The 25710-nt window shown below is 41.3% G+C and overlaps 1 protein-coding gene and 1 long non-coding RNA gene across 7 annotated transcripts in view; one reads left to right on the top strand and one right to left on the bottom strand.

Moving 5' to 3' along the window:
- Nucleotides 1–6378: 6378 nt before the first annotated feature.
- On the bottom strand, nt 6379–7412 carry LOC126937918 (uncharacterized). Its single transcript, XR_007719902.1, has 2 exons — nt 7293–7412; nt 6379–7156 (listed from the first exon to the last, which is right to left on the bottom strand). It is a non-coding gene; the product is annotated as an uncharacterized LOC126937918 (long non-coding RNA).
- Nucleotides 7413–22092: 14680 nt separating this feature from the next.
- The window catches only part of ZNF484 (zinc finger protein 484), a 133682-nt gene continuing 130064 nt past the window's right edge, over nt 22093–25710 (top strand). For all 6 annotated transcript variants that reach the window (XM_050761382.1, XM_050761376.1, XM_050761378.1 and 3 more), the window contains exon 1: nt 22093–22666. The gene's annotated coding sequence lies outside the window, so the exon portion shown is untranslated. The remainder of the gene's footprint in view (nt 22667–25710) is intronic.

Below are 25710 nucleotides of genomic sequence, written 5' to 3'. Positions count from 1 at the left end.
AGTCTTATGAGAACAAACATTTGAACAAAAATAGCCAATTCTCTGTTTCATAATTTCATACATTTGTGTTAAAAGGTTTAGACAATAAAGTTAATTTGAAATGCATTACAAATAACTGAGTAATTAGCAATCATTAAGTTTTTTTAAATAACTGTTTAGATAACTTAGTAATTAGGAATCATTAAGTTCATTTTTAAATAACTGTTTAGTCCACAAAGGGTAAGAAATATATTTTAGAGAGAGGGCATTCCGAAATCTGTCTCAGAAACATTCAATCTCAAATATCTTTCAATGAAGCAGAAAAGTAAATATATGTTTAGATAATTTAGGTTAAAAAAGGTAAATTTTTGTTGCCTGCTTAACTTTTATGAAACAGATATTTTCATTCAAGTCCAGCGTATATTTTGCTATGACTTCCACATCCTTTCCTCAGAGACTATTTACCTAAACATTAGGGTACCAAAGGAACTAGGAAACAAAAACCTATTAGAGAGAGAAATTTTAAGTGAGGCGCACATTCTGATGATATTAATTTGTTTTTGACATTCTATTAATATTCTGGGAACACTAAGAAAATAAAATCCAAAGGGGCAAGCAGGTGTCATTGTCTCAGCGTGGGCCCTCTTTTGTCATCCTCTGTAAGGTTGCAGTCATCAAAGACTGTGACCCAAGAAGAAAGTGAAACGGGAACAAATGAGCATTTCCCGAAATACAAATAGTACAGTCCTTGAGAAAGAATCCTTCAAGGCCTTAGATTTCTTTAAACATTTTTAGATAAATAGCCTGGGCTATGCACAACAAAATGAAATGGTGATAATGAACAGGATAGCGAAGTTTTGTGCTAACTCTCATAAATGACAAGAGTTGATTAACGCTTAGGATAGTGTGAAAGAAGAATTGAATGAAAAATGCAAATTGAAAGAAAAAATATCCAGACAGACCCTTTCCTAAAGCATGCATCATAAAATATTTAAAAGCATCTGCTTTAATGCATGGGCTGGGTCAAAGTAAGGACAATTTTCAGATATCTAGAAACGCAAAAAAGTTTGAATCCAGAGCTGTGAGCGCCTCAATTGGCATTTGCCCTGGGGTGTCTCCCAGTAACTATTGGCCCAGACCCATGAGCACCTAATTCAGGAGACAGAGGCTGATGCCCATGTAGAGGGGAATATAGGCTAAAATGCCTTCTGCATAAATCTAGGATTTCTAAAGAGAAGCATGCTAAGTGCCTGGGCTAGGAAAATCCCACCCCATAAGAAGAAAGTGAAAATATATGCTTGTCTTGGTCCCAATAGGGTAGACAAAAAAATGAAAAATTAAAAAGTATGGTAATTTCTAAATACAAGACAATAGCCATACTGGTTCGGGTTTGAATTCACACTATCTACGGGCCTGACAAATACCAGGGTGGAAACTAGCCTCTGGTAGCGACAGGTGAGGCCAGCTAGACTTCCTGGGTGGAGCGCTGACTTGGGGAACTTTCCTGTCTTACAAGAGGATTGTAAAACACACCAATCAGGAACTTTCCTATCTTACAAGAGGTTTGCAAAATGCACCAATAAGCAGGATTCTAAAAGTAGCCAATCGCATGGAGGGTTGAATAAAGGGCAGTCTGGTAGGACAGAAACAAAACATGGGAGGGGACAAATAAGGGGGTAAAAGCTGTTCTCCTGCCCCCCAACCCCTGCCAACCCAGCAGCAGCAGCCTGCTTGGGTGCCCTTCCAGGTTGTGGAAGCTTTGTTCTTTAGCTCTCCCCAATAAACCTTGCTGTTGCTCACTCTTTGGGTCCATGCCATCTTTAAGAGCTGCAACACTCACCATGAAGGTCCGCTTGCTACCGCTCACTCTTTGGATCCCTGCCATCTTTAAGAGCTGTAATACAGTGAAGGTCCACGGCTTCATTCTTCAAGTCAGCGAGACCACGAACCCACTAGAAGGAACCGACTGTGGCACAGTAGACCTGGAAGCTAATTAATCTGAGTACAGTCATAAAGATAAATATATTTTTCACACATGCTTGTAAACATATTTTGTAACACAGCTTTTACTGTAGTTAAGTGAAGATAGTAAATTTTACAATAAGCATCGCTGGGACGCTGATTTCCATAAGGGAAAAAAATGAAATTGAAACTTAATCCTAGAGACCAAACATAGAAATATATTTTAATGGGTAAAGACAGCTTCTCAACATTTTTAGAAAAAACTGGGGAGCATCTCCTTTATGTTGAAATAGGGAAGAAGAACAAACTGCAAGAGGAAAAATTAACTTGATCACATAAAGATTTAAGACTTCTATTTATTGAAGGATACTGCAATGTGAAAAAAAACGCAAAACTTGGCAGAGATATTTCCAACACATCTTACCTAGAAGGGTTTGGTATCCAGAATATATAAACGCCCCCTATAAATAAGTGAAAAATAACACCTCTATTAAGAAGTTAGCACAAATAGCCCATAAGCATGTGAAAAAGTGAGCAACCTCATAATAACCATGAAAATGAAAATTAATAATTATATGCCCTTTCACACATATTGACAGTGGTTTTTTTTTTGTTTGTTTTTTTGGTTTTTTGGGTTTTTTTTGTTTTTTTTTTTTTTTTTGAAGTTCTGAAACGTGTCGTATTGGCAAGGATAAAGAACCATGGAAGTATTCATCCCATGCAAGTAGAAGGACAGCCATTTGGAAAACAGATATTAGCTCATACCTATGACCCAATGGCTTCACTACAACCTAGTACAACCTAGTCAGCCTGATACATGCCCCAGAAAATTTCTTGCGTTTGTTTACCTAGAGACATATCCGAATGTTCACAATTTTAAAAACCTGGAAACAATGCAATTATCCCTCAATACGGGTAGATAGTGGACTGGGTAACTAAATGATCATATATTCCAATAATAGAGTATCTCACAGCACTAAGAGTGAATGAACTGCAGCTATTCACATTCTCAAATATAGCACTGCAATGAGATGCCACTGCACGCATATTAGAATGGCAAAAATCCAGATCCCTGACAACACCAAATGCTGGAAGGATGTGAAGCAACAGGAACTCTCATTCAGTGCTGATGGAAATACAAAATGGAGAATGGTTCTGTGACTTCTTGGAAAACTAAATCTACTCTTATTATATGACCCAGCAATCTTGTTTCTTGGTATATACCCAAAGGAGTTGAAAACTTATGTCCACACAGAAACCTGCACACAGATGTTTATGGAAGCTTTATTTATAATTGCAAAAACTTGGAGACAAGCAAGATTTACTTCAGTAGGTGAATGAAAAAACAAATTGTATTACATCCAGACAATTGAATACCATTGAATGATTAAAAAAAAAAAAAAAAAAAAAGAGCTGTCAAGCCACGAAAAGACACAGAGGAAGCTTACATGCGTATTGCAGAGTGAAAGAAGCCAATATAAAAAGGCAACATACTATCACTTCCAACTATATGACCTTCTGGAAAAGGTAAAAAACTATCGAGGTAGAAAAACAAAACAAAACAAAAACAGTGGTTTCCAGGGGAAAGAGAGGGATGAATAACTAGAGCACAGGGGATGCTTAGGGCAGTGAAAGCACGTGTATGATATTTTAATAGTGAATACTTGTCATTGTAAATTTGTCCAAGCCCGAATGTGAACTTTAATGCAAACTATAAGATGTATCATGTAGGTTCACTAATTGTAATAAATGCACCACTATGGTGGAGGATGTTTATTATGGGGGAGGCTATGCATGTGTCAGGGGCAGGAAATATATGGGAAATCTATACCTTCTGCTCAGTTTTGCTGTGAATTTTAAACTGCTCTAAAAAATGATGTGTGTCTATGTGTGTGTATATATATATGCATGTACATGTTTGTGTGTATGCATAGCTGATCATAAGAAACAATACCTAGTTTCACTTATTTAAAAAGTCAAACATGCAAAACTAAATAATATACGGTCTGTAATGACAAGCAATGGAATGATTAACAGGAAGTTAGGGATAATGTTTACCTCTTGTGGAAAGAGTGAGTGGCATTGAAGAACGGCAATGGGAGTTTCTAAGATACTGGAAATATTCTATTTCATAACCTGAAGGTAGGACACATATGCTCATTTTATATTCTTCTTAAGCTGTACATACATACTTTTATATTTATGATCAATTTCATTAAGTAATAAGACAACTATATATATGCATTTGTAAATAAGTGAGATTAACAAATTTTTAGATACATGTAACTTATCAAAATTGACTCAAATATAGGAAATCTGGATGGAAATCATACCATTAAAGTAATTGAGTTGATAATAATTCTACAAAGAAAATATGATGCCCAGATGATGTAACGAGTAGTTCCAATGTTACACTAATTATCTGCAACGGGAGAAAAAGAGGCCATTCTTTAATTCATATGAGACTAGGATAACCTTACTATGGTGTACCTCATCCATGCACATGGAGACAAATATTGTAAACAAAATGCTAGGAAGTATACCAGCAATGTATAAAAACCATGAACAAGCTCGGTTAGTAATGCAAATTTAGTTTGATGTTACAAAATCTACTGAAGTTATCTCCTTATCAACAAATTAAAGACAAAATTATATGATAGACTCAAAAGACCTATAAAATTATTTTACAAAAATTAAATTATTTATGATATTTCCACCTATGAATAAAGGGTAACTTCCTTAACCTGATAAAAGAAGTCAACAAATAACCTACAGCACCTATCATATCGTGTGGCTAAAAATATTGAAATCACTCCTTTTAAAATCAAGAAAAAGACAAGAGTACCATTGTCACTAAACTGCTTCCAAAGCTTATATGGAAGAGAAAAGGGCCCAGTATAACTAAGACAATCCCATAGAAGAATAAAGTGTGCAAAGGTGGGAGGTGGAGCTTATGTGAGTCTATCATGTACCAGATTTACTGTGAAGTTATAATTATGACAGCACCAATTGCTATTGTGAAAGTCTATGCTTGTGTAAAATCTTGATTTATGCCCTAGCTAACATTACAGAATAGTCAGAAAGGGTCTATATAATCCATTGTATGAGCAATTGGTGTCCATATGGGAAAATATCAGAATGGGTCTCTATCCCCAAAATGGATCCCTATCACACAAAGGCCAGATCTAAATGGACAAATGACTTAAATTTGAGATGCAAATATTTAAAAATCTTTTAGAAGAAAATATAGGAGGGTACCTTATTACGTGCCACACCTACTATGTGTACTTTGTACAATGCAAGTATTGTATATGAGTATAGTATGTAACTGTAGGTGCCTCTAAACAGTATATACATGCTTGCTACTTTATAGACATGAAACACTGGGAAAGGTATCATGAGAGAAAACCCTAGGTCATTCTGGTTTCCAGACTTCTGTTCCTGCCCACCCCTGATTCCAGCACTCCCTTTCCCATTCTCCTATCCAGATCCTCTGTTCCAAGCATAGCCACTTACAGCAGCTCAAGCCTGCAGCACCCACAGAGAAGCACTCTTCCCGCTACTGCTGAGCTGTCATGTCCCCTTTCTTTTCTTTCTGAAAAACAGTTTTCTCTGCCTGTGACTCCTCATGTTTCACTCTCTCTAAAGCACACAGAAGCCCGGTTCCCTCCTCTGCTTTATCAAACCTGTTGCTGTGAGTTCCACCAGTGACCCTGCATGACAGATTCGGAGGTTTGCTCCCTTTTGCATAGCGTAAAATGTTTACCTCATGACATACTTGATAAATACAACTTTATAATTGCTAAGCTATCTATATAGTCTATAACTGTTTTAAAAATTATTTATAGGCTGGGCAAGGTGGTTCACTCCTGTAATCCCAGCACTTTGGGACGCCAAGAGGGGAGGATCACAAGGTCAGGAGATCGAGACCATCATGGACAACATGGTGAAACTCCATCTATACTAAAAATACAAAAATTAGCTGGGTGAGGCAGCACACACCTGTAATCCCAGCTACTCGGGAGGCTGAGGCAGGAGAATTGCTTGAACCTAGGAGGCAGAGATTGCAGTGAGCCGAGATCGTGCCACTGCACTCCAGCTTGATGACAGAGCAAGACTCCGTCCTTATCCCCCCCAAAAATACAAAGACAATGTCAGTTATGCCACGCATAGATCATTTTTATTCCATAAAACTGCTCTCCATATGTGTAATATGTTTCCAATTCACACATAGTTTTGATCAAAGATTAATCCATTGCATAGATATTTTTCTTAGTAATTAATAAAACTTGATTGGATTTCTCTAGCCAGATAAAACACTTTATGCTAAGTGAATCAATCAAAGCTCTTTGTTGGAGTGAGATCTGAAAGCTTTCGCTCAAGCCGGCTGCCTCAGCTTCACGGCACCAGATAATGGAGGGAGAAGTGGAGGCTGACATGCAGCAAGAATTACCGTGTGTGTGTTGGAGAGATTTTTGTTTAATTCATTTACGAGACACTCATGCCGCACTGCTACATGCCAAACAGCTGTTCTTGGTACTTTGTAAAAATTAATCATCTCAAAGTTGAAAAGTTAATTATTGTAATGTGTCTTCAGTACTGCCAATCTCTGGGATTTGGAGCCAAAAAAAAAAAAAGCATTACCATCATGATTGAGAAATGGAGTTACTGGCAGTCATGGAGAAAACCACGATTCTGCACTTGGACACAGAATTATTCCTGACAAGATCCTGGCTCCTAACTCTTCCTCCAAAACCGAGTCTGCAGCTCCCACAGGAAAGTGCCGCTCCTTTCACCCCAAGTGTGCTCCAGTTGTTCCTTCTCCTTCTTCTCCTTCCTACCAGCTCTGTAAGGTCTCCTTCTCCTTCCTACCAGCTCTGTAATGTCTCCATCACAATACTAAGGCCAGGGTCAATGGCACCTCTTTTTAGAAACTTTCTGAGAGCCCTGGAAAGTAATCTCTTCTTGTTCTTATTCCATGATTTCCAGTACCTTCTTTAAATCACTGATGATCATATGTGTTGTTGAGTTGTCTCCGTGTGCATCTGACCTTTCTCCCAGATGGTGAGTTCTGGAAGCCAGGAAGCATTTTAGAAAAGTAATAGTTTTTAGTAATTTAGTTCACCTCTGTGCACACATCTCATAAGTTGGGGCTGCCCAGTGAGTACTTGCTGAGGGAAACTGGAGGGCGACTTGCAGGTCAGGTTCACTGAGCCTGAAAGTGAAGCAAATTAAGAGGGCAAAGTGCACAAAACTGGCTGAAATATATGACCACACTGGGGAAACAAACATCCCTGGCCTCTGTGGAGGCGGAACACAGTCGCTGAGGTCTGCCAATCAGCGGCACCCACCTGGCCAAAGCATGCTCAGCATCGGGCTTCGTTCTCCCATGGTGCTTCCGTGGCGAGGAAGAAAAGCTAGACGTACTAACATGGGCCAGCTGGAAACCACAGCTACATTTCTAGTATTGCTTTTCAGCTGGAATCCCGAAAGAATTCTGAGGTCATATAGAATGTAGCATTGTCAGATGGGGCCTGGGTGGGCCTGGTGTTAGAGGATCTGCCCAAGGTCACTGGTCTGTGGTTGGGAGGGGAGGGTGTGATTCTCCATCCCCTTATCTCTTTGTGCCATACTTTTTGCCCTGTACACACATGATCATCCTCAACATCTTAAACAGGTTCTCCCACATAGCTAAAATTGTTATTGGGCATCTAAACTATGCCTAACTTAGCTGAATATTTGGCCTTTGCCTTTAAAGGATCTATAAGCTATTGGGATGAGACCAGGGAGAAAAAGGAAGACCATAGATAACTCAAGCATAATCTGCCATCCAATAATTTCATGACATGCTTATGCTTGGAATAAAGTTGGCTGTTATCAGGAAACTGTCCCACCATCTGTTTGCATTTACAGACCTCCATTGCTATGGCCTCCATTGTAATGGGCTGTCATTGGGTTTGAAAAAACTCTACATGTTGATTTTGATGGCAATAGAAGAGTCAACTGTGCAAGCTGGAGCAAGGTGCTCAACAAAGCTGGGCCTTTCCCCTCCCTCAGGAACTGGCAGCAAGAGCAAGAGTTAGCTTCCTGAATGTTTGCATTTCAAACAGGCAGCTCTCAGGTCTTTGAGGAGACAATTCTGGGTGTAGATTTACACTTCAAAGGTGGAGAAAACATTTATAATTGCAAGCTTTCTAAGGTTCTAAGAGGGGATTCAGGGCTCTACCTGCCCATCACCAGGTTTTGCCTGAAACAAACAGTAAATTCTCCTTGCAAGTGAGCTTTTTCAGGCAGTCATTTTAAGGAGGGCTGGGGTCATCCAAGGGACACCCTTGTGCTGCTGGAAGCCTCGCTAGAGTTTGGTCCTGTCTTTGGACAGGGCTTTGCAAGGAGTAGTTACGTGCTGCGAGGCCTGCCTTCTCATGACCAAAGCTCACATATGCCCATTTCTTTCTTTCTTTCTTTCTTTTTAATATTTAAAATCTTTATGTGTCTCTTAACACCTCTTGGAAATTTCCATCCCTTTCGAACTATGTTCCAGTAAACAAAACAAAGTGTGGCCCGGCAGCTCTGGGGAGTCTGTGGTTGAAGGGGAGATGAGCACACAAATGTTAAGAGTTTGAGAACCCCTGGCCTTGATCTTTATAATAGTTGGTCAAGTGGTCATCAGTGAAATCCACAGCGATTCCCTGAGAGCGTACAGCTTTGGCATGACAGTTGTTGTAATCTGAAGGAGAAAGTAGAAATTTACATATGAGTACTGAGGAAGATTGAGACAAAGTCTTTCTCTGTCACCCAGGCTGGAGTGCAGTGGGGCCATCTCGGCTCACAGCAACCTCCACGATTCTCCTGCCTCAGCCTCCCGAGTCGCTGGGATTACAGGCGCCTGCCACCACGTCCAGCTAGTTATTTTTTTCTTTAAAAAGTACAAGTAGCATTTTACTTTTACTTTTGCAAAAAGTAAAGAAATGGTGTTTTGTTGCTAAAATTAAACTGAAATAAATTTTGGATTGTAGAATATTCATTAAAAACTCAAGTTTCAATTTAGTTAAAATCCATCTAGTGCTGTAAGTGTGGCTGTTGGCAGATCTCTTTTTATTTATTAATTTTATTTATTAATAATATATTATTAATAACTAATTTTTAAATTATTATTCATGAGCCCTTTCCCGTGACAGCTTCTTGGAAATTTCTTTCTCTCCCATTAACCTAGTATTGTCTCTCAGGCATTCTTATTAAAGTTCTTCCTCTCATTATTCCCTTCTTCACCATCATTCCTAGGTTAGTTACAGAGAACTAATTTAATGACCCATTTACTCTGAAGGCAGGCACTAGAAGTGAACTTGTTTCTGAGGCCTTAAGGGATCTCACCTCCTTAAATCTCTGTTTTCCTACTCCTACTTTAGATATTATTGAGACATTATGTTTTCTTTCTCTACCTTCAGATAGTTTACCTTCATTATCAACAGGTCCAGATCTGCCTAAGCCCTCGGACAAGCCTGCAAACAATCATCGAATCAACATTTGACTAATACCTTGCAGATGATCCCAGGCACCACTGTCTTAACCTGTGAAAACCGCAAATTCTTGGCACAAACAGCTTCTTCTGCACGCCCCTCCTCCTCATACATACACTAAGAGACTTGGCCAAATTCCAGCACAGCCTCTATCAGCTCAGAGCCATGCCCCTAGGAAGCCCCAGCCCCCTCTGAAGCACCTGCCTGGGAACATTCAATTCTGCCCAAAGAATTTACTGTTTGTCCCACCCCAAACCTGACTATAGGCCCCTGACCTCCCATTTCTAAGAGCCTTAGCTTTAGAAAACCGGCAATGACCGGGCATGGTGGCTCACGTCTGTTATCCCAGCACTTTTGGAGGCCGAGGAGGGTGGATCACGAGGTCAAGAGATCGAGATCATTTTGGCCAACATGGTGAAACCCTGTCTCTACTAAAAATATAAAAATTATCTGGGCATGGTGGCAAACACATGTAGTCCCAGCTACTCGGGAGGCTGAGGCAGGAGAATCGCTTGAACCCAGGAGGCAGAGGTTGCGGTGAGCAGAGATCGCACCATTGCACTCCAGCCTGGCAAAAGGGTGAGATTCCATCTGGAAAAAAAAAAAGAAAAGAAAACCTGCAGTTATAAACCTTTTATCTGACCCTTTAAATCTCCTACAATATGGAAATGTCTTTCTGAAAGACTTGGGAGCCAACTCTTTGAACTATAATGGTCAAGAAGGATACAGGATTGTCTCCTGGTCTCTGTCTCTGCGTAAGAGCCTAACTTTGATAAGCACTATTAACAAACGCAGATGGCCTCATCACATTGACCAACCTCTCCCCAAACATCAGTCCATGCTTTTCCTTTAGCACACTCCAACATTCGCAAAGCCTCTTGGTTTTTGTTTCAGTGGAATTGAGGCTTTCTAACGTACTATAAATTGATGTGTCTACTCATTGATTAGAAGACAGAAATTAATCACTGAATTTCATTATCAAGCTGACTTTCAGGATTAAAAGCAGCCTGTGGTTACAGCTGCAACATCGTTCTGTTTCTAAGAAAAACAGGAGAGATTCGTCTTTGGCTCCTTTGGACCTCACTGATTAACAGAAAAGAGAGAACTGATCAGGTTGGGATGATACAGCACAACTCAGTTTAAAGTTCCAGGCAAAGAAAGCAATGGTTATTTTTCACTCCAGAAAGGGAATCATTCTTTGGGGCCACAAAAGAGAAGAGTTGAAGAATAAGCAGGGACATCTAGAAGGTGGCTGAGTGTGCTCTATCGGGTTAAATTAAGCTATTTTGTTGCTGTTGTTGTTGCTGTTCAAATAGCTTCCCCACACAGTACATTTCATATCTAAAGTGCTGTTCCCTCTCCCATCATTTTATTACGTATGCAATATCTGGCTGAGAACCTCTTTCTTGCCCTCCTTCTTACTGGTTAAGAACACAGACAGTCCTCTCTTTGCACAGCAGTGCAGGGCCAAAAAAATCACTATGTAAACTGAAGATCTCTGTAAATTGACCTAAATAATCCACGTGAAAAATTGACTGTTCTGTGTCATTTAAAAATTTTGGTCAAAACATTAAAAATCTCTTACTGTTGGTTATAAATGTGTAAGGAAATCAAACATAGTGAAATTAGTACTTTTTTTTTTTTTGAGATGGAATCTCGCTCTGTCGCCCAGGCTGGAGTGCAGTGGCATGATCTTGGCTCACTGCAAGCTCCGCCTCCCGGGTTCAAGCGATTCTCCTGCCTCAGCTTCCTGAGTAGCTGGGACTACAGGCACCCACCACCATGACTGGCTAATTTTTTGTATTTTTAGTAGAGACAGGGTTTCACCGTGTTAGCCAGGATGGTCTTGATCTGACCTCGTGATCCACCCGTCTCACCCTCCCAACGTGCTGGGATTACAGGAGTGAGCCACCGCGCCTGGCCAGTACTTAGTTTTTACACTGTAATTTAAAACATTAAACAATAGCCAATTAAAGTGTTTTATTTCTTTATAGAAGTGTATCAAGCCCAGTTTGAATAGTGCTTGCCTCCTTCTTGTCGTATAGCTTATGATAAGGAGCCAGCAGTGTTTCTATGCCTTGGTGAATTGTCGTGCTGTTTTCGGAACGGCATCTAACATTGTCAGTGTCATGAAATATCTACAAGACTTCCTTTAATATGAAGTTTGTGGCTGTCTTTGCTGGCATCACTTCCTCTGGGGCTTCTTCATCTTTTTCATCACAATTACGTTCCTCATTTATGTCAAAACACTGCGTTGCGCCGAGTTCCCCTTCTGTATTTCCTGTGGTGAGCCAATTTTATTATTCCATTTACATTGTATTTGAATTCCACTTCCAGTGTTATCACATTTTTTATTTTTTTGCTGCACATCAATGGTTGTTGACCAATGTTTTCTTCTGATTATTCATATTTATAAATGTCACATGGGCTTCTCACTGGGAGACAAGGAATCGAGATGATTGCAGACTTTGCTGGCTGTGTGCGAACTAGCAGATGCGCAGTGATCAGTCACTGACAGGCTTTGAAAGAAGTGAATTGTGTCCCCCCAAAAAAGATATGTTTGAAATCCTAATGCCCAATATCTCAAAACAATATGAGCTTATTTGGAAACAGCATATTTACAGAGGTTCTCAAGTTAAAATGAGGTCATTAGGGTGGGCCCTAATCCAACAGACTAACTGGTGTCTTACAGTAAAGGAGAATTTGGATACAGCTCCAGACACACACAGAAAAAAGATGATGTGAAGACACACAGAGAAAACAGAGTGACCTATCTGTAGATCAGAAAACACCAAGGATGACTGGCAAACCCAAACAGGAAGGAGAGCGGAAGAAGGATTCTCCCCTAGAGCCAGCAGAGAGCATGAACCTGCCAACACATTGAGTTTTGACTTCCAGCCTCCAGAACTAGGAGCCAATACATTTCTGTTGTTGTTTTTTTTTTTTTTTTTTTTTTTTTTTTTTTTTTTTTTTTTTGAGACGGAGTCATGCTCTGTCGCCCAGGCTGGAGTGCAGTGGCCGGATCTCAGCTCACTGCAAGCTCCGCCTCCCGGGTTCACGCCATTCTCCTGCCTCAGCCTCCCAAGTAGCTGGGACTACAGGCGCCCGCCACTTCGCCCGGCTAGTTTTTTGTATTTTTTAGTAGAGACGGGGTTTCACCGTGTTAGCCAGGATGGTCTCGATCTCCTGACGTCGTGATCCGCCCGTCTCGGCCTCCCAAAGTGCTGGGATTACAGGCTTGAGTCACCGCGCCCGGCCCATTTCTGTTGTTTTAAGCGACAGGGTTTTTCGTACTTTGTTGCAGCATCCCCAGAAGATTAATAGTCACTGATCATGATGCTTGTCTGTTATTTACTTACATGGGAATCTGTGGAATTAAGAGCTAGGACCAAAGTTTGTGTTTTATGGCATTGCTCACAGTTAGCATATTGTGGTAACTGAAATTGTAACCATGTTGTTGAGAGACTTGTGCTATTTAACTAAACTATGTTAATTAAACGTATGCATATTAAAATGTGCAAAGCCAGGACTGTTTTTACTTAGTTCAGGTATTTACAGGGAAAGAATGTTTGCCTGTTTTCAGGGCCTTAGAGCATACCCTGTGCCAGCAGGCCCCTTCCACAGCTACTTAACATCTCATCTTACCAGCCACCTCTCAACTCAGATGACCAGCAAGGCCATCTTTGACTATCAGAATGAAGTAGCCTGTCTCCACTTTTGACTACGTTTTCTTGCTTTATTGTCTTTATAGCATTTTTATTTACTAAATTAATAGTTTTTCATTACTTGATTCTTTTCTTGATTCAGTATTTCTAAAATATGCAGATTAGAATTCCAATGAGAAACCAAATTGACTAACATTAAAAAGTGTGTCAGTTCCAGGCAAATATTAAGTATTATTGAGAATATAGATCTACAAGAACCTTTAACTTCTCATGGGAGTGTAAATTGGAAAATAGTTCATTTTAACTTAGTAAAATTGACAGTGTACAAATCTTTTGATACAATGATTTGAATGTTGTGTTTATATCTTAGAGAAAATCTTACTCTTATGTCCAGGGGACTCATACAAGAAAAGGACACCTACTTTTTGTAATAGAAAAAAAAAAATGGATAATAACCTCAATCTAATAAAATGAAATGCTCATTATAGTATTATCCTGTGATGGAATACTCTAAATGAATGCACAGAAAGTACAGATGAACATATCATAAGAATGAATGTTACGAATTTAATATTGAACCAAAAAGCAATTTCAGAAAAATATATTCAATGTGATTCCATTTGTTGAAACTGAAAAATATGTAAAACAATAATGTTCACTGTCCTTTACTAATGCATTTATTTTGGCAAAATTATAAAGATAAGAAATGGGACTAATTAACAGGACAGTGTTAAGGACTCTAAAAATATGGGTAGTTTTTGATTCTTAGGCAGGTAATGTGTACATCAGTGTTCATTTTGTTATTTCTTACACTGTCTTCATGACTTACACATATTTTGCTAGTTTTAAAACATAAGATGTGATAATGATCCAAACAGGCCAAAGGAAAAAATGAGTGTGTTTAAAAAAAAAACACAGAGAATGAGGCCTGTCTGAAACAAAGCATAACAAAGCATATAGAAAAACTCTCACGAATACTTGATGCAATAAAGCTAGGTTTGTGCTCCACAACACTTCAACATGTTAACGTGATTTTTGATGTTTGCTTTTTGCAACAGTGATTATCAGTTGCCTCCCTCCTATGTCTTTACAAGCTTAAATCAAGTGAAAGTACTTCTGACTTTTTCAAAAACTAAAACACAACATGAAGCTCTGCTTATTCTTTCACATATGCACGTGTGTGACACTTTTCCATGATGCAACAGCAGCGGGTCTCTAGCCAAGCTACAGCAGCAGCTCTAAGAGGCAGAGGACCCTGAAACGAGGCTGAGAGAAAGAAGAGTCCATAACTGACGCCAGGCAAGCTGCTGTTGTAAGCAAAGAAAGGAGGCTCACAAAATCTATTTAGATTGGAAGGCACTCTAACCAGAGACTCACACTGAGACTCTATTAAGAACCTCCAGGCCAGGCGCGGTGGCTCATGCCTATAATCCCAGCACTTTGGGAGGCCCAGGTGGGCGGATCACGAGGTCAGCAGATTGAGACCATTCTGGCTAACATTGTGAAACCCCGTCTCTACTAAAAATACAAAAAAATTAGCCGGGCGTGGTGGCGGCGCCTGTAATCCCAGCTACTCGGGAGGCTGAGGCAGGAGAATGGCGTAAACCCGGGAGGTGGAGCTTGCAGTGAGCCGAGATCCGGCCACTGCACTCCAGCCTGGGCTACAGGGCGAGACTCCGTCTCAAAAAAAAAAAAAAAAAAAAAAGAACAAATCGGCTGGGCACGGTGGCTCACACCTGTAATCCCAGCACTTTGGGAGGCCGAGGCGGAGGGATCACGAGGTCAGGAGATCGAGACCATCCTAGCTACGGTGAAACCCAGTCTACTAAAAGTACAAAAAATTAGCGGGCGAGGTGGCAGGCACCTGTGGTCCCAGCCACTTGGGAAGCTGGACGCAGGAGAATGGTGTGAACCCGGGAGGCGGAGCTTGCAGTGAGCGGAGATGGGCCACTGCACTCCAGCCTGGGTGAGGGAGTGAGACTACGTTTCAAAAAAAAAAAATTAAAAATAAAAAAAATAGCAGTCCTAACATGATTGTGAATCTATATTTAACGGTAAGTACACTTAGGTGTTTATGAGAGAATATTAAACTGTCATAAATTTACATTGATCGCTTAAGAGAATAAACATATTGGCACAAAACTCTTTGAACTATGAAGAGTCCACTTTATTCAGTATTTATGTGGAAATTCTTCTGGCATAATTTCATTCTATACTGCATTCTATACTGCTACAACAGGAAACTATAGGAACATAAGGACAAAATGCCAACATTTAACCACAGCCTTTCCTGGGAAACATGTTTAAATAGCCTTTAGAGACAAAGAAGAGTCTATTTAATTTATGGAATGAAAAAGAAATGTGACAACAAAGCATTTTGTAGTCATGGTTATCAGTCTTTGAAAAAGTTCTTAATAGGATTTGGGTTTATTTTAATTAATGAAAATAAAATACGAATAATTTATTGAACTCTACATTATAGCAGTGGGAACTTTTCATAAATTATTCTCAAATAATTTTCACAAGCTAATCAAAAAAGATATAATTCTGTTTATCATAAAAAAATGGGATTCAAGGTTTTGAGAGAACTTTAGTGTCTTGCTATTGTCTCTAAAGTCTCCCTCCAGACCATCTCATTTCCCTGAGTCACAGACTTTCTGAAATATCAAGTGCAACCAAGTATGTTATCACTTCAGGGTCATTTTTGTTTGCTTGTTTTCTCCCTTTCTCTCTCTCATTTTTTGTATCCTTATACCCGGCTGTTTTCTCCCTTTCTCTCTCCCTCATTTTTTGTATCCTTATACCCGGCACCAGTTTCTTTGAAAATTTGGACCAGAAGATGGATAACAAGTTGTTCTGCAGAAGTTCTTATCTGATATTCTTAGGGAGCTATCCTGCATGTAATCTTCATTGTTTTTCTCTACCATCATGTAGGCATACTCAGTGTAGACTACCACAACCCGGATACCGCTCTGCTTAGATTTACAATCTCTGCTTAGATTTGCCACTGCAGAAAGTGTAGCAGTTTCACTACATATGTAAAAAAGACTGCGTACTTGTTTCTAGCTTCCAGATTGCACATTTACGGTGTTTACAAAAGCAATAACTACTCTTACCAGTAGGAGATGAATTACACACTCCTTCTCCTTCTATAATAAGAGTTATCTACCTTCTGGTCAAAGTGCTTCCTTAAGGCACTTTGAAGCTCATCTGCTGGCAGGCATGAAGCACGCTGTTCCCCGGGACTTCAGGAACTGGATCTACTCAAGGCAAAACAATCTCTGCTTCATTGTATTCAGAAATTCAGGCTTGCCATGAGGCTGTGTAGTGTTCTGAAACACAAATGCTGGCAAATCTAAAAATCCTCCCAAACACGTATCTACCAGTTTTTGCTCCTTAAATAGGAACAGTATTTTCTCATATCCTTAGATTAGCTGAGTTAAAAAGATGCCCCAAACACAGAGTCCCATTATTTTAAGCTTGAAGTTTTAAAACTATAGCTTTATCCTTGCCCCATGAGAGAGGCATTCTCTAGCAATCCATTCAAGCAAGGATCGGTTTTCACTTTAGATAAAACTACAAAGTGAATAAATTCACTTCTGACATTTAACTAATGCCTTTACTCTCTCCTACCCCTACACTCCACCCCTTACGGTATTTGCCTCCTCTCATTCTCCCCATTTCCAGCCCAAATCCAGATGACTTCTGCTATATTAAAGTTTGCTTTCAGGAAAAGATCTGAAATCTGTAAGGGATGTCATACTAAATATTGGCACACTTCAATGGTAGAACATTGATTTGCTGAAGTCTGGGGTAGATTTCCTAGTCCCTAAAATCACATTCTAACTGTGACTACCTGTTCTTTCTTTAAGTTTAACATAGATTTAGGGTGAGACTTATCTTTTTCTATAAATGAAAACATTTGGGAGAATGCTTTCTTTCATACATGAACACATATGATATTTTATGTATTAGTGTTAATGTTTCCTATCAAATATGTAATCAGAGGCTCTCTATGGAATCAATTTCAATAAAAGTTAAGCAATTTTTTAATGAATAGCCATTGATTATAATTTTCTCCTCTTTTAACTTTTCAATTCTTCGCAATTAGCCAGTGATAAGAAACTGGAAAGAAAATGTCAGCTTACTTACCATTTATTCACTTTTTTTTTTAACCTACTGTAGTTTGCAAGGATAAGATTTTAGGCTAGCTTATTGATTTCACAAACAAAATTTATAATGTTTTTATAAAGAATATTTCCCTTTGTATCTGAGCTCAACTTAATTCTCAACTGGCCCTGAAATGTGAGAATTGTTTTCCTAAAATATTGAGGGATGTCAGAAGGCCACAAGAAGTGAGACCTCATTGTTTTTGCTCTATGAGAACATCAATCTTTCTATTTCTGTGAAAAATAAGGAAAGGTAAGTAGACTCTAGTGATTTGCTGATGTTGAAGTTAATACAAAGCTCCATTCAAAATTATGATATTCAGCACAATTAATCTTCCCTGTTAATATAAATAGAAGAAAGAGTAACCTATTTGACTTCAAAGCTCTGGTTTAATTTCTAGCAAGTATGATTACTTCAGTTCATAATTTAAAAAATAAAAGCTTTAGATTTCTATTCTAAGCCTTACTTTGTAAATCATTTATTAAAGAACATGAATGCACAAAACAAAATAAACTTTTTTTTTTTAATTTGGTAAGTGTTAATGTTCTAGGATGTGCCGGCCATTCTTTGTGGAGGTCCTCAGAACCACCCTCTACCCTTCCAGCCCCAGTGTCACCCTTCCTGCCCGAGTGTCACCCTGCTCCCCTCCCAGATGACTTCCAGTTGGTTTTGGCTAATGAGAGACACCCACAGACAAAGGAAGGTTTCAGAAATCAGAGCTCAAAAAGCTTCTTCCCTACTCACTCCTGTTTCCAGGCTCTGACAACAACTTGTTTTACTTCTATGACTACAGCTCCTGCAGACCTTTCTGTTCCTCGGCTGCTGCTTTCTGGGGATCTGGCAACAACCTTTCCTCCCCCTGCCCCTCTGCTGCCGGTGGCAAAGGCTTTCTGCTATTGCTTGTCTTTGGGTGCCACAATGTCACTAGGGGATCTCTTCACTTTTCTTTACAGCCTGTTCCTTTAAACTATCTGAGCGAATCATGCTTTCTTTCTGGACCTTGACTAATGCAGTAGTGTTTTCAAAAATCTGATTAATATCACATTGCATTGCTTAGAAAAATATCATAAGAAAAATAATTATTTGAGAAGTAGCATATTTGTGAAAGTAGATCTATTTAGGAATTAAAGTGCTATTAGATTGGCAGGCAAATGTGGTTATATTTTTGTATTCTCACTCTATTTTATAGAACTGAAAACTAAAATTCTAGCTTAGACTGGAATGCACATGGTATACTATAAAGAGAGAAAATTGCAGGATGAGAGTATAAAGTACAAGATAAAACCTTATTGAAACAAAATAAGCACAACTCCATGTACAGGTTGTATATGTTTATCTATAAGAAGAGCCAAGGCCAGATGTGATGGCTCACGCCTGTAATCTCAACACTTTGGGAGGCCAAGGCGGGTGGAGCTCAGGAAGTTCAAGACCAGCCTGGGCAACATGGAAAAATCCTGTCTCTACCAAATATACAAAAACTTAGCCGGGTGTGGTCTTACTCACCTGTTGTCCCAGTTTCTCAGGGGGCTGAGGCACAAGAATTGCTTGAACTTGGGAGGCAGAGGTTGCAGTGAGCCAAGATCACGCCACTGCACTCCAGTCTAGGTGACAGAGCGAGACTCTGTCTCAAAAAAAAAAAAAAAAAAAAAAAAAGACGAAGAGCCAAAACAAGGATACACAAGGACACATACCAGCCTGTCAGCCTGTTACGTATCATTGGTTACCTTAGTGGGGTTGGGGTGACGGTAGTGGCAATTATTAACATTATCTTTATACAATTCTTTTTAAAATGTTTATTTTGTAATTCAAAATATTCAAGAACAAATTTCAAAAGAGTCTATCTTAACAAACATTTACATTCTTATAATCCAGAAGCTAGTCATCAAACCCACCTCAGTATCATCATTTGTTCCAATATAAATATACTCACTTCCTAAATATGTGCTATTACAAAGTAGATCTTTTTTTTTTTTTTTTTGAGACGGAGTCTGGCTCCGTCACCCAGGCTGGAGTGCAGTGGTGCGATCTCGGCTCACTGCAAGCTCCGCCTCCCGGGTTCAGGCCATTCTCCTGCCTCAGCCTCCCGAGTAGCTGCGACTACAGGCGCCCGCCACCTCGCCCGGCTAGTTTTTTGTATTTTTTAGTAGAGACGGGGTTTCACCGTGTTAGCCAGGATGGTCTCGATCTCCTGACCTCGTGATCCGCCCATCTCGGCCTCCCAAAGTGCTGGGATTACAGGCTTGAGCCACCGCGCCCGGCCTACAAAGTAGATCTTATTCCCTTCTTATTCTGGTTGAATCATGCAACCATTATCCAGATTGAAATAAAAAATATAATTGTATTTATTATCCATGTTAAGGTTAAACAGAAGTAAGAAGTTTCAAAGTTTAAATCACATTACCATGGAAAGTAGGGAAGAAAGGAAATAAAGCAGCAACATATAAAACATTTATATCTGTGATATTTAATATTTTTCTAGGACATCCAGTGTTCCAGTTACATCAGCCACCTCAAATTTATGCCTTCATTTGTCCAGTAAATGCGTAGTGTGTGATGATTGTGAAGGATGCTTCTCTACTAGACAAAGTAATTTCTAGAGCCTCACTACTCTTAGTCTACAAAGAGACTAAGTAGCCTCACTACTCTTAGTCTTCATTGCCAGCATTATCACCACAGCAAGTGCCTATGCTGATTTAAATAATAATTTTACCATGTAGCAGCAGTTATAGCCACATATAATGCATTTCAAGACACACATTTATGTCTAAGGACTTCAAGTCCCCTAACTAAAAAACCTAAGTAGAATAAACCTAAATAAGTTTTAAGTCAAAAGCAGGGGAATCAAAACAACAATTACAGCTTCCTGTCTTAGAAGAAAATGCTGATGCTTATTGCTTTAACCATGTAAAATAGTGTATACATTTAGTAGACATGAACAATTTGGGACAAATTTTGAGTGTAGCTATAAGTGTGTAAAACATATTTCATGCATTGGGAATCATATTCATAAACATATTCCTCCAATGTTGTAAAAAATGCATTCACCCTTATTACACTAGTGATTTTACAGTTTAATGAAGCCAGTTTTTTTTTTTTAAATTGCAAATGTCTACCACCATAGAAGTTTCTCAGCCTTTCTCCACTAAGCCTAACACTCTGAACACTCAAGTTCACTTTTTTTTTTTTCTTGAGACAGAGTCTTGCTCTGTCGCCAGGCTGGAGTGCAGTGGCACGATGTCTGCTCACTGCAACCTCTGCCTCCCGGGTTCAAGCGATTCTCCTGCCTCAGCCTCCAAAGTAACTGGGACTATGGGCACGCGTCACCATGCCCGGCTAATTTTTTGTATTTTAGTAGAGACGGGGTTTCACCATGTTGGCCAGGATGGTCTGGAGCGCCTGACCTTGTGATCCGCCCGCCTTGGCCTCCCAAAGTGCTGGGATTACAGGCGTGAACCACTGCACCCGCCCAAGTTCACATTTTTCAAGACTCCTTCTGATACCTGATAGATTGGTACAATGACAGATTGACATTTGTTGTTTTACTCTAGATTCAATTTAGAAAATGATTTCCATTTTCTATCTCACTGAAGGCAGCTGATCTGTCAATCAAAACTTTAGATTTATAATTTTTTCTGTAATAAAAGAGGTGCTATTTACAGAGTTCTTGTGCAAAAGTAGTTTAAGTGAACCCAATTAATAATTCAAGAATGACTTTGTAAGATTCTTCTTCTATTACATTTGAATTCATTTTAATGAAGAAAAAGCTTTTCAAAGCTGTCTTTCCAAAGGGAAGATTAATAAGCTATTTCTTTGAGATATCATCTAAAAAACTTAGTAACTTTTTTTTTTTGGAACCTTGCGGTGGTGGTAATGTGAGTTTGTCAATCTTTGCCGATACTGTGAATTTTAGAAGCAGAGGAAAAGAGAAAGAGAAAGACCCCCACAACCCTCCCTCTGCCTCCCCTCCTCCTCTCCTCCTCCCCTCCCCTCTCTCCTCTTCCCCTCCCCCACTACCTCCCCCGTCCCCTTCCCCCTCCCCCGTCCCCTCCCCCCTCCCCTCCCCTCGTCTCCTCCTCCCCCTCGTCTCCTCCTCCCCTCCTCTCCTCCTCCCCTCTCTCTCCTCCTCCCCTCGTCTCCTCCTCCCCCCTCGTCTCCTCCTCCCCTCCTCTCCTCCTCCCCTTCTCTCCTCCTCCCCTCGTCTCCTCCTCCCCTCCTCTCCGCCTCCCCTTCTCTCCTCCTCCCCTTCTCTCCTCCTCCTCTCCAGCACACAGCAGGCGCGCAAGGAGTGCAGTGTTAGCCGCTGCTGGATTGAGCTTCTCATCCTACGCTTGCAGGGGTTGCTCCTTTGGACAGAAAACTGGAATAAAATATAAATTTTAGACTTCCACCAAGGCCAGGACTAGAGTGAAGGGACTAACGCACTAGTCTCAGGTGCAACTGTTAAGTAACACTAATCTTGAATGAAATAGTTTTAAAATTGAATGTAATAGCAAAAAACAAACAAACAAAAAACCCACGATAGAGAAAACATCAACTTTAAACAAACGCTTGCACTCGCACAACCCGGGCTCACTGGCCTCGCCTTGTACCTGGCCCGGTTTCCCAGCTTGGTTCTCCGCAAGACAGAATTCCTGGCAAAATCAAAGAGTGCGCGCGTCTGCCCGAGTACACGCAGGACAGTTAGTTCTGCTCCATCTTCCCTATTCGAAATCAAACAGGACAGGATTTTCCTGGGTGCGGACACTGCGCTCAGTGACTAGCTGAGTGATAAAGCCCGGCGTTCTCCCCCAGCAGGCGGAGGCTGACGGCGCGGTCTTTGGTGCGAGTCCGTGCACCGCGGCCGCCGGGGCCCGGTGGGAGGGAGGGACGGAGGGAGGTACCCGTGTAACGGGAGGAGAGCGCCGGCGGAGCTGGGGCGCCTGTCCCGCTCGCCTCTTGACTCGCGTGGCCACCAGCCGCCTACACCTAGTGTCCGGGAAGCCTCCAACCTGCGGCCTCCGAGCCTGGGGCAGCACCGCGCGGCCCAGAGTGCTCAGAAAGCTGCGGCCTGAGTCCGCGGGGCCGACCTCCGAGACGCCGCTGGGGCCGGGCGGGGCTTGGCGGGAGGGTCTGCAGCGCTGAGGAGAGGCTGGGGGTTCTCTCCCGTGCCTGACGAAGAGAGTGAAAGAGACCTGAGGGGAGAGAACAGCGTCGGGGCCGCAAGGGGGACTGGCGTGAGACCAGCATAGTCGCAGAGCGGCCATCGCCATGCCCGGGCCTCAGGGCGCCTGGGTGAAGTGAGCATGCCTCGGTAGTCTGGGTCTCGGTAGCACCTCAAGGTGTTGCTCCTTCTCCCCACTCAGACTTGGAGCCCCATAGGAGCAGGAAATCCACGTAAGTACAGCAAATGGTTTAAAACTTGCCCTAGACTATCTGGAAAACTCTATTTTTTATTATCAGTAATATTTGGAAGTGGAATCGCAGAACATGTTCCTTAACGTTAAAGAACCTTAAAAAAAAATCTATTGAATCGCAACCCAAAAATGAAGGTTTTGTTTACAATACACTTTCCTCTTCTAGGGGAGTTTAAGATATACCATGTATGTTTTTGTGTCCGGAATTGGTGAGTTCTTGGTCCTGCTGACTTCAAGAATGAACCCGCAGACCCTCAGGGGGAGTGTTACTACTGTTTTCCAAGGTGGTGTGTCTAGAGTTTGTACCTTCAGATGTGTCTGCAGTTTTTTCTTTCTGGTGGGTTCATGGTCTTACTGACTTAAGGAGTGAAACTGCAGAACTTCACAGTGAGTGTTACAGCTCTTAAGCTAGCACATCTGGAGAGTTATTTGTTCTTTCTGGTGGGTTCATGGTCTTGCTGGCTGCAGCAGTGAAGTTGCAGACCTTCACAGTGTGTGACAACTCATGAAAGCAGCATGGACCCACAAAAAAATGCAACAGCAAGATTTATTATAAAGAGCAAAAGAAAAAAAAATGCTTCCACCAGATAGAAGGGAACCTGAGCAGGTTGCCACTGCTGGCTGGGGCAGCCTGCTTTTATTCCCTTATCTGACCCCCTCCCACCTACATCCTGCTGATTGGTCCATTTTAACAGTGCTGATTGGTGTGTTTACAATCCTTTAGCTAAACACAGTGCTAGACAGAGAAGTTCTCTAAGTCCCCACCAGACGAGCTAGCTACAGAGCAGTGATTGGTGCATTTACAAACCTTGAGCTAGACACAGGGTGCTGATAGGTGTGTTTACAAACCTTGAGCTAGACACAGAGTGGTGATTGGTGTATTTACAATCCCTTAGCTAGACATAAAGTTTCTCCAAGTCCCCACTAGACTCAGGAGCCCAGCTGGCTTCATCTTGTGGATCCGGCACTGGGGCTGCAGGCGGAGCTGCCTGCCTGTACGGGGCAGTGCGCCCACACTTCTCAGTCCTTGGGCGGTTGATGGGACTGGGTGCTGGAGAGGGGGGCGGCACTCCTAGGGGAGGCTTGGGCCAGGCAGGAGCCCATGGCGGAGGGCGGGAGGCTGGAGCATGGCGGGCTGCAGGTCCCAGCCCTGCCCCGTGGGGCGGAAGCTGAGGCCTGGCTAGAATTTGAGCGCAGCGCAGGTGGCCCGCACTGCTGGGGGCCAGGGCACACCCTCCTCAGCTGCTCGCCCCGGTGCTAACTCCCTCACTGCCTGTCGCAGGTGGCCCCAGGCTGCTCCACCCCCGCGGAGTCCACGCCCACCCTGAACTCTCGCTGGGTGCAGCCCCGGTTCCCGCAGGGCCTCTCCCTCCACACCTCCCCGCAAACAGGGAGCCGACTTTGGCCAGCCTAGAGAGGGGCTCCCACAGTGCAGCGGCGGGCTGAAGGGCTCCTTAAGCGAAGCCAGAGTGGGCACCGAGGCTGCGGAGGCGCGGAGAGCGAGCGAGGGCTGCGAGGGCTGTCAGCATGCTGCCACCTCTCATTTTGACTTTTTAATCTATATACTTGAATGTTGACTGAGAGAGTGGACGTTTTTGTAAAACCTGAAAAGAACATATTAGTAAGAGATTAGCCTGCAAATGCTGTCATTTAATCCTTCTTAGGATTGTAATATGTTGTAGGAATTAAGTCGAACAGGAAAAAAAACTGGCGGACGATACATGATACTGCATCAACTTAGATGTTAGCAGCTTACAGTTTTGCAAACCTTGGCAGCTTCAGAGTTAAGATGCTAATTAACTTCCATGCACTATAGGGACAGAGCGAAACTAAATTTAAGAACCACAAATTAATAACCTGCCTTAACTACTAAGGGAATAACACTTGGACACCCCTGCCAGGGGCTTGGTTTCTCATGGTAGAAAGTTCTTAAAGATAAAACTCAGCCAGTCATTTAGGTGATTTGAAAATTATTCCTCTCTGGATGCTAATATTTTACATTATTTAATTTGTCATTGAGTTCCCTTTTTATGTTCCTTAATTTGTAAAACACCTAGGAAGCCTTTATTTCTAGAATGGGCTATGATTCTAATTTAATGATGATATTCCAGACAGTTGAGCAAAACATAATGTACCCATATTTTATCACACATAAAAATGTTTACACAACATTACACTTTTTTTTTTTTTTGGAGTAAATCTCTATCAGGGAGTTGTTTTTCTTTCCTGATTAATCGAACCATGAGATTAGAATTTTAAAAATGTCTTCCTCTTTCAGCCAAAATCACTTTTATTTTTCTTTCAGTGGCATCTCCCCGCTCTCAGCCTCAGCCCCTTCCTACGAAAATCTCTTTTGAAATAAGTTCCAATAAATGTTAGTAGCCATGTTTGGAAATTTAGATTACTGCAGAATAACCAAGGGTAGCTTTCAGCAGTTCTCCTAAGCTGTCATGAAAAGTTTGCCATAGCTCAGTGCTGTTCTACCCGCGGGCTCAAGCCTGGGTTCTTCACACACAGGGCACACACATGGGTTCATGCACTCACTTGGCATCACGATTCAGCTGTGCCTCAGTTAATCCTACACTTGGTGTGCCCCTCTCAAAAATGAGCTCTGGACTCCTTTGCTCAGATGCTGTACCGTGTTTCAGATTCAACTTTAATCTGCTTTTGTGAGAAGGCTTTGTTAATAAAACGTGGTTACTTACATCAAGTCAAAATCCTTGGGTCTTGTAATGGAAACTGCTGTTTGACTTAAATAAATACATAAATTGAATTACTTATAGAAAGGCATGCTAGAGTAATTCACCAATCAACTGACAAAGTACAACAACAAGATAAGTCACTAGAGGTCACTCTTACTATTGAATAAACAGGGCTTCAAAAAGACCTTCCTGGAGAAAAGCAAAGCAATGAAATCTGAGTGAGACCCTGGCACCACCTTTCCTGTTTTTATTGCATAGTTGTGATTATTTTTTATTCTCAGGATTAGTTGTATTGATAGTCATTTTGCTTGGAATCCAGTGG

Source organism: Macaca thibetana, chromosome 15, assembly GCF_024542745.1.
Source record: "Macaca thibetana thibetana isolate TM-01 chromosome 15, ASM2454274v1, whole genome shotgun sequence".
Lineage (NCBI taxonomy): Eukaryota > Metazoa > Chordata > Mammalia > Primates > Cercopithecidae > Macaca > Macaca thibetana.
The sequence above is the reverse complement of the archived record's forward strand: the minus strand, read 5'-3'. Positions and strand labels throughout refer to the sequence as shown.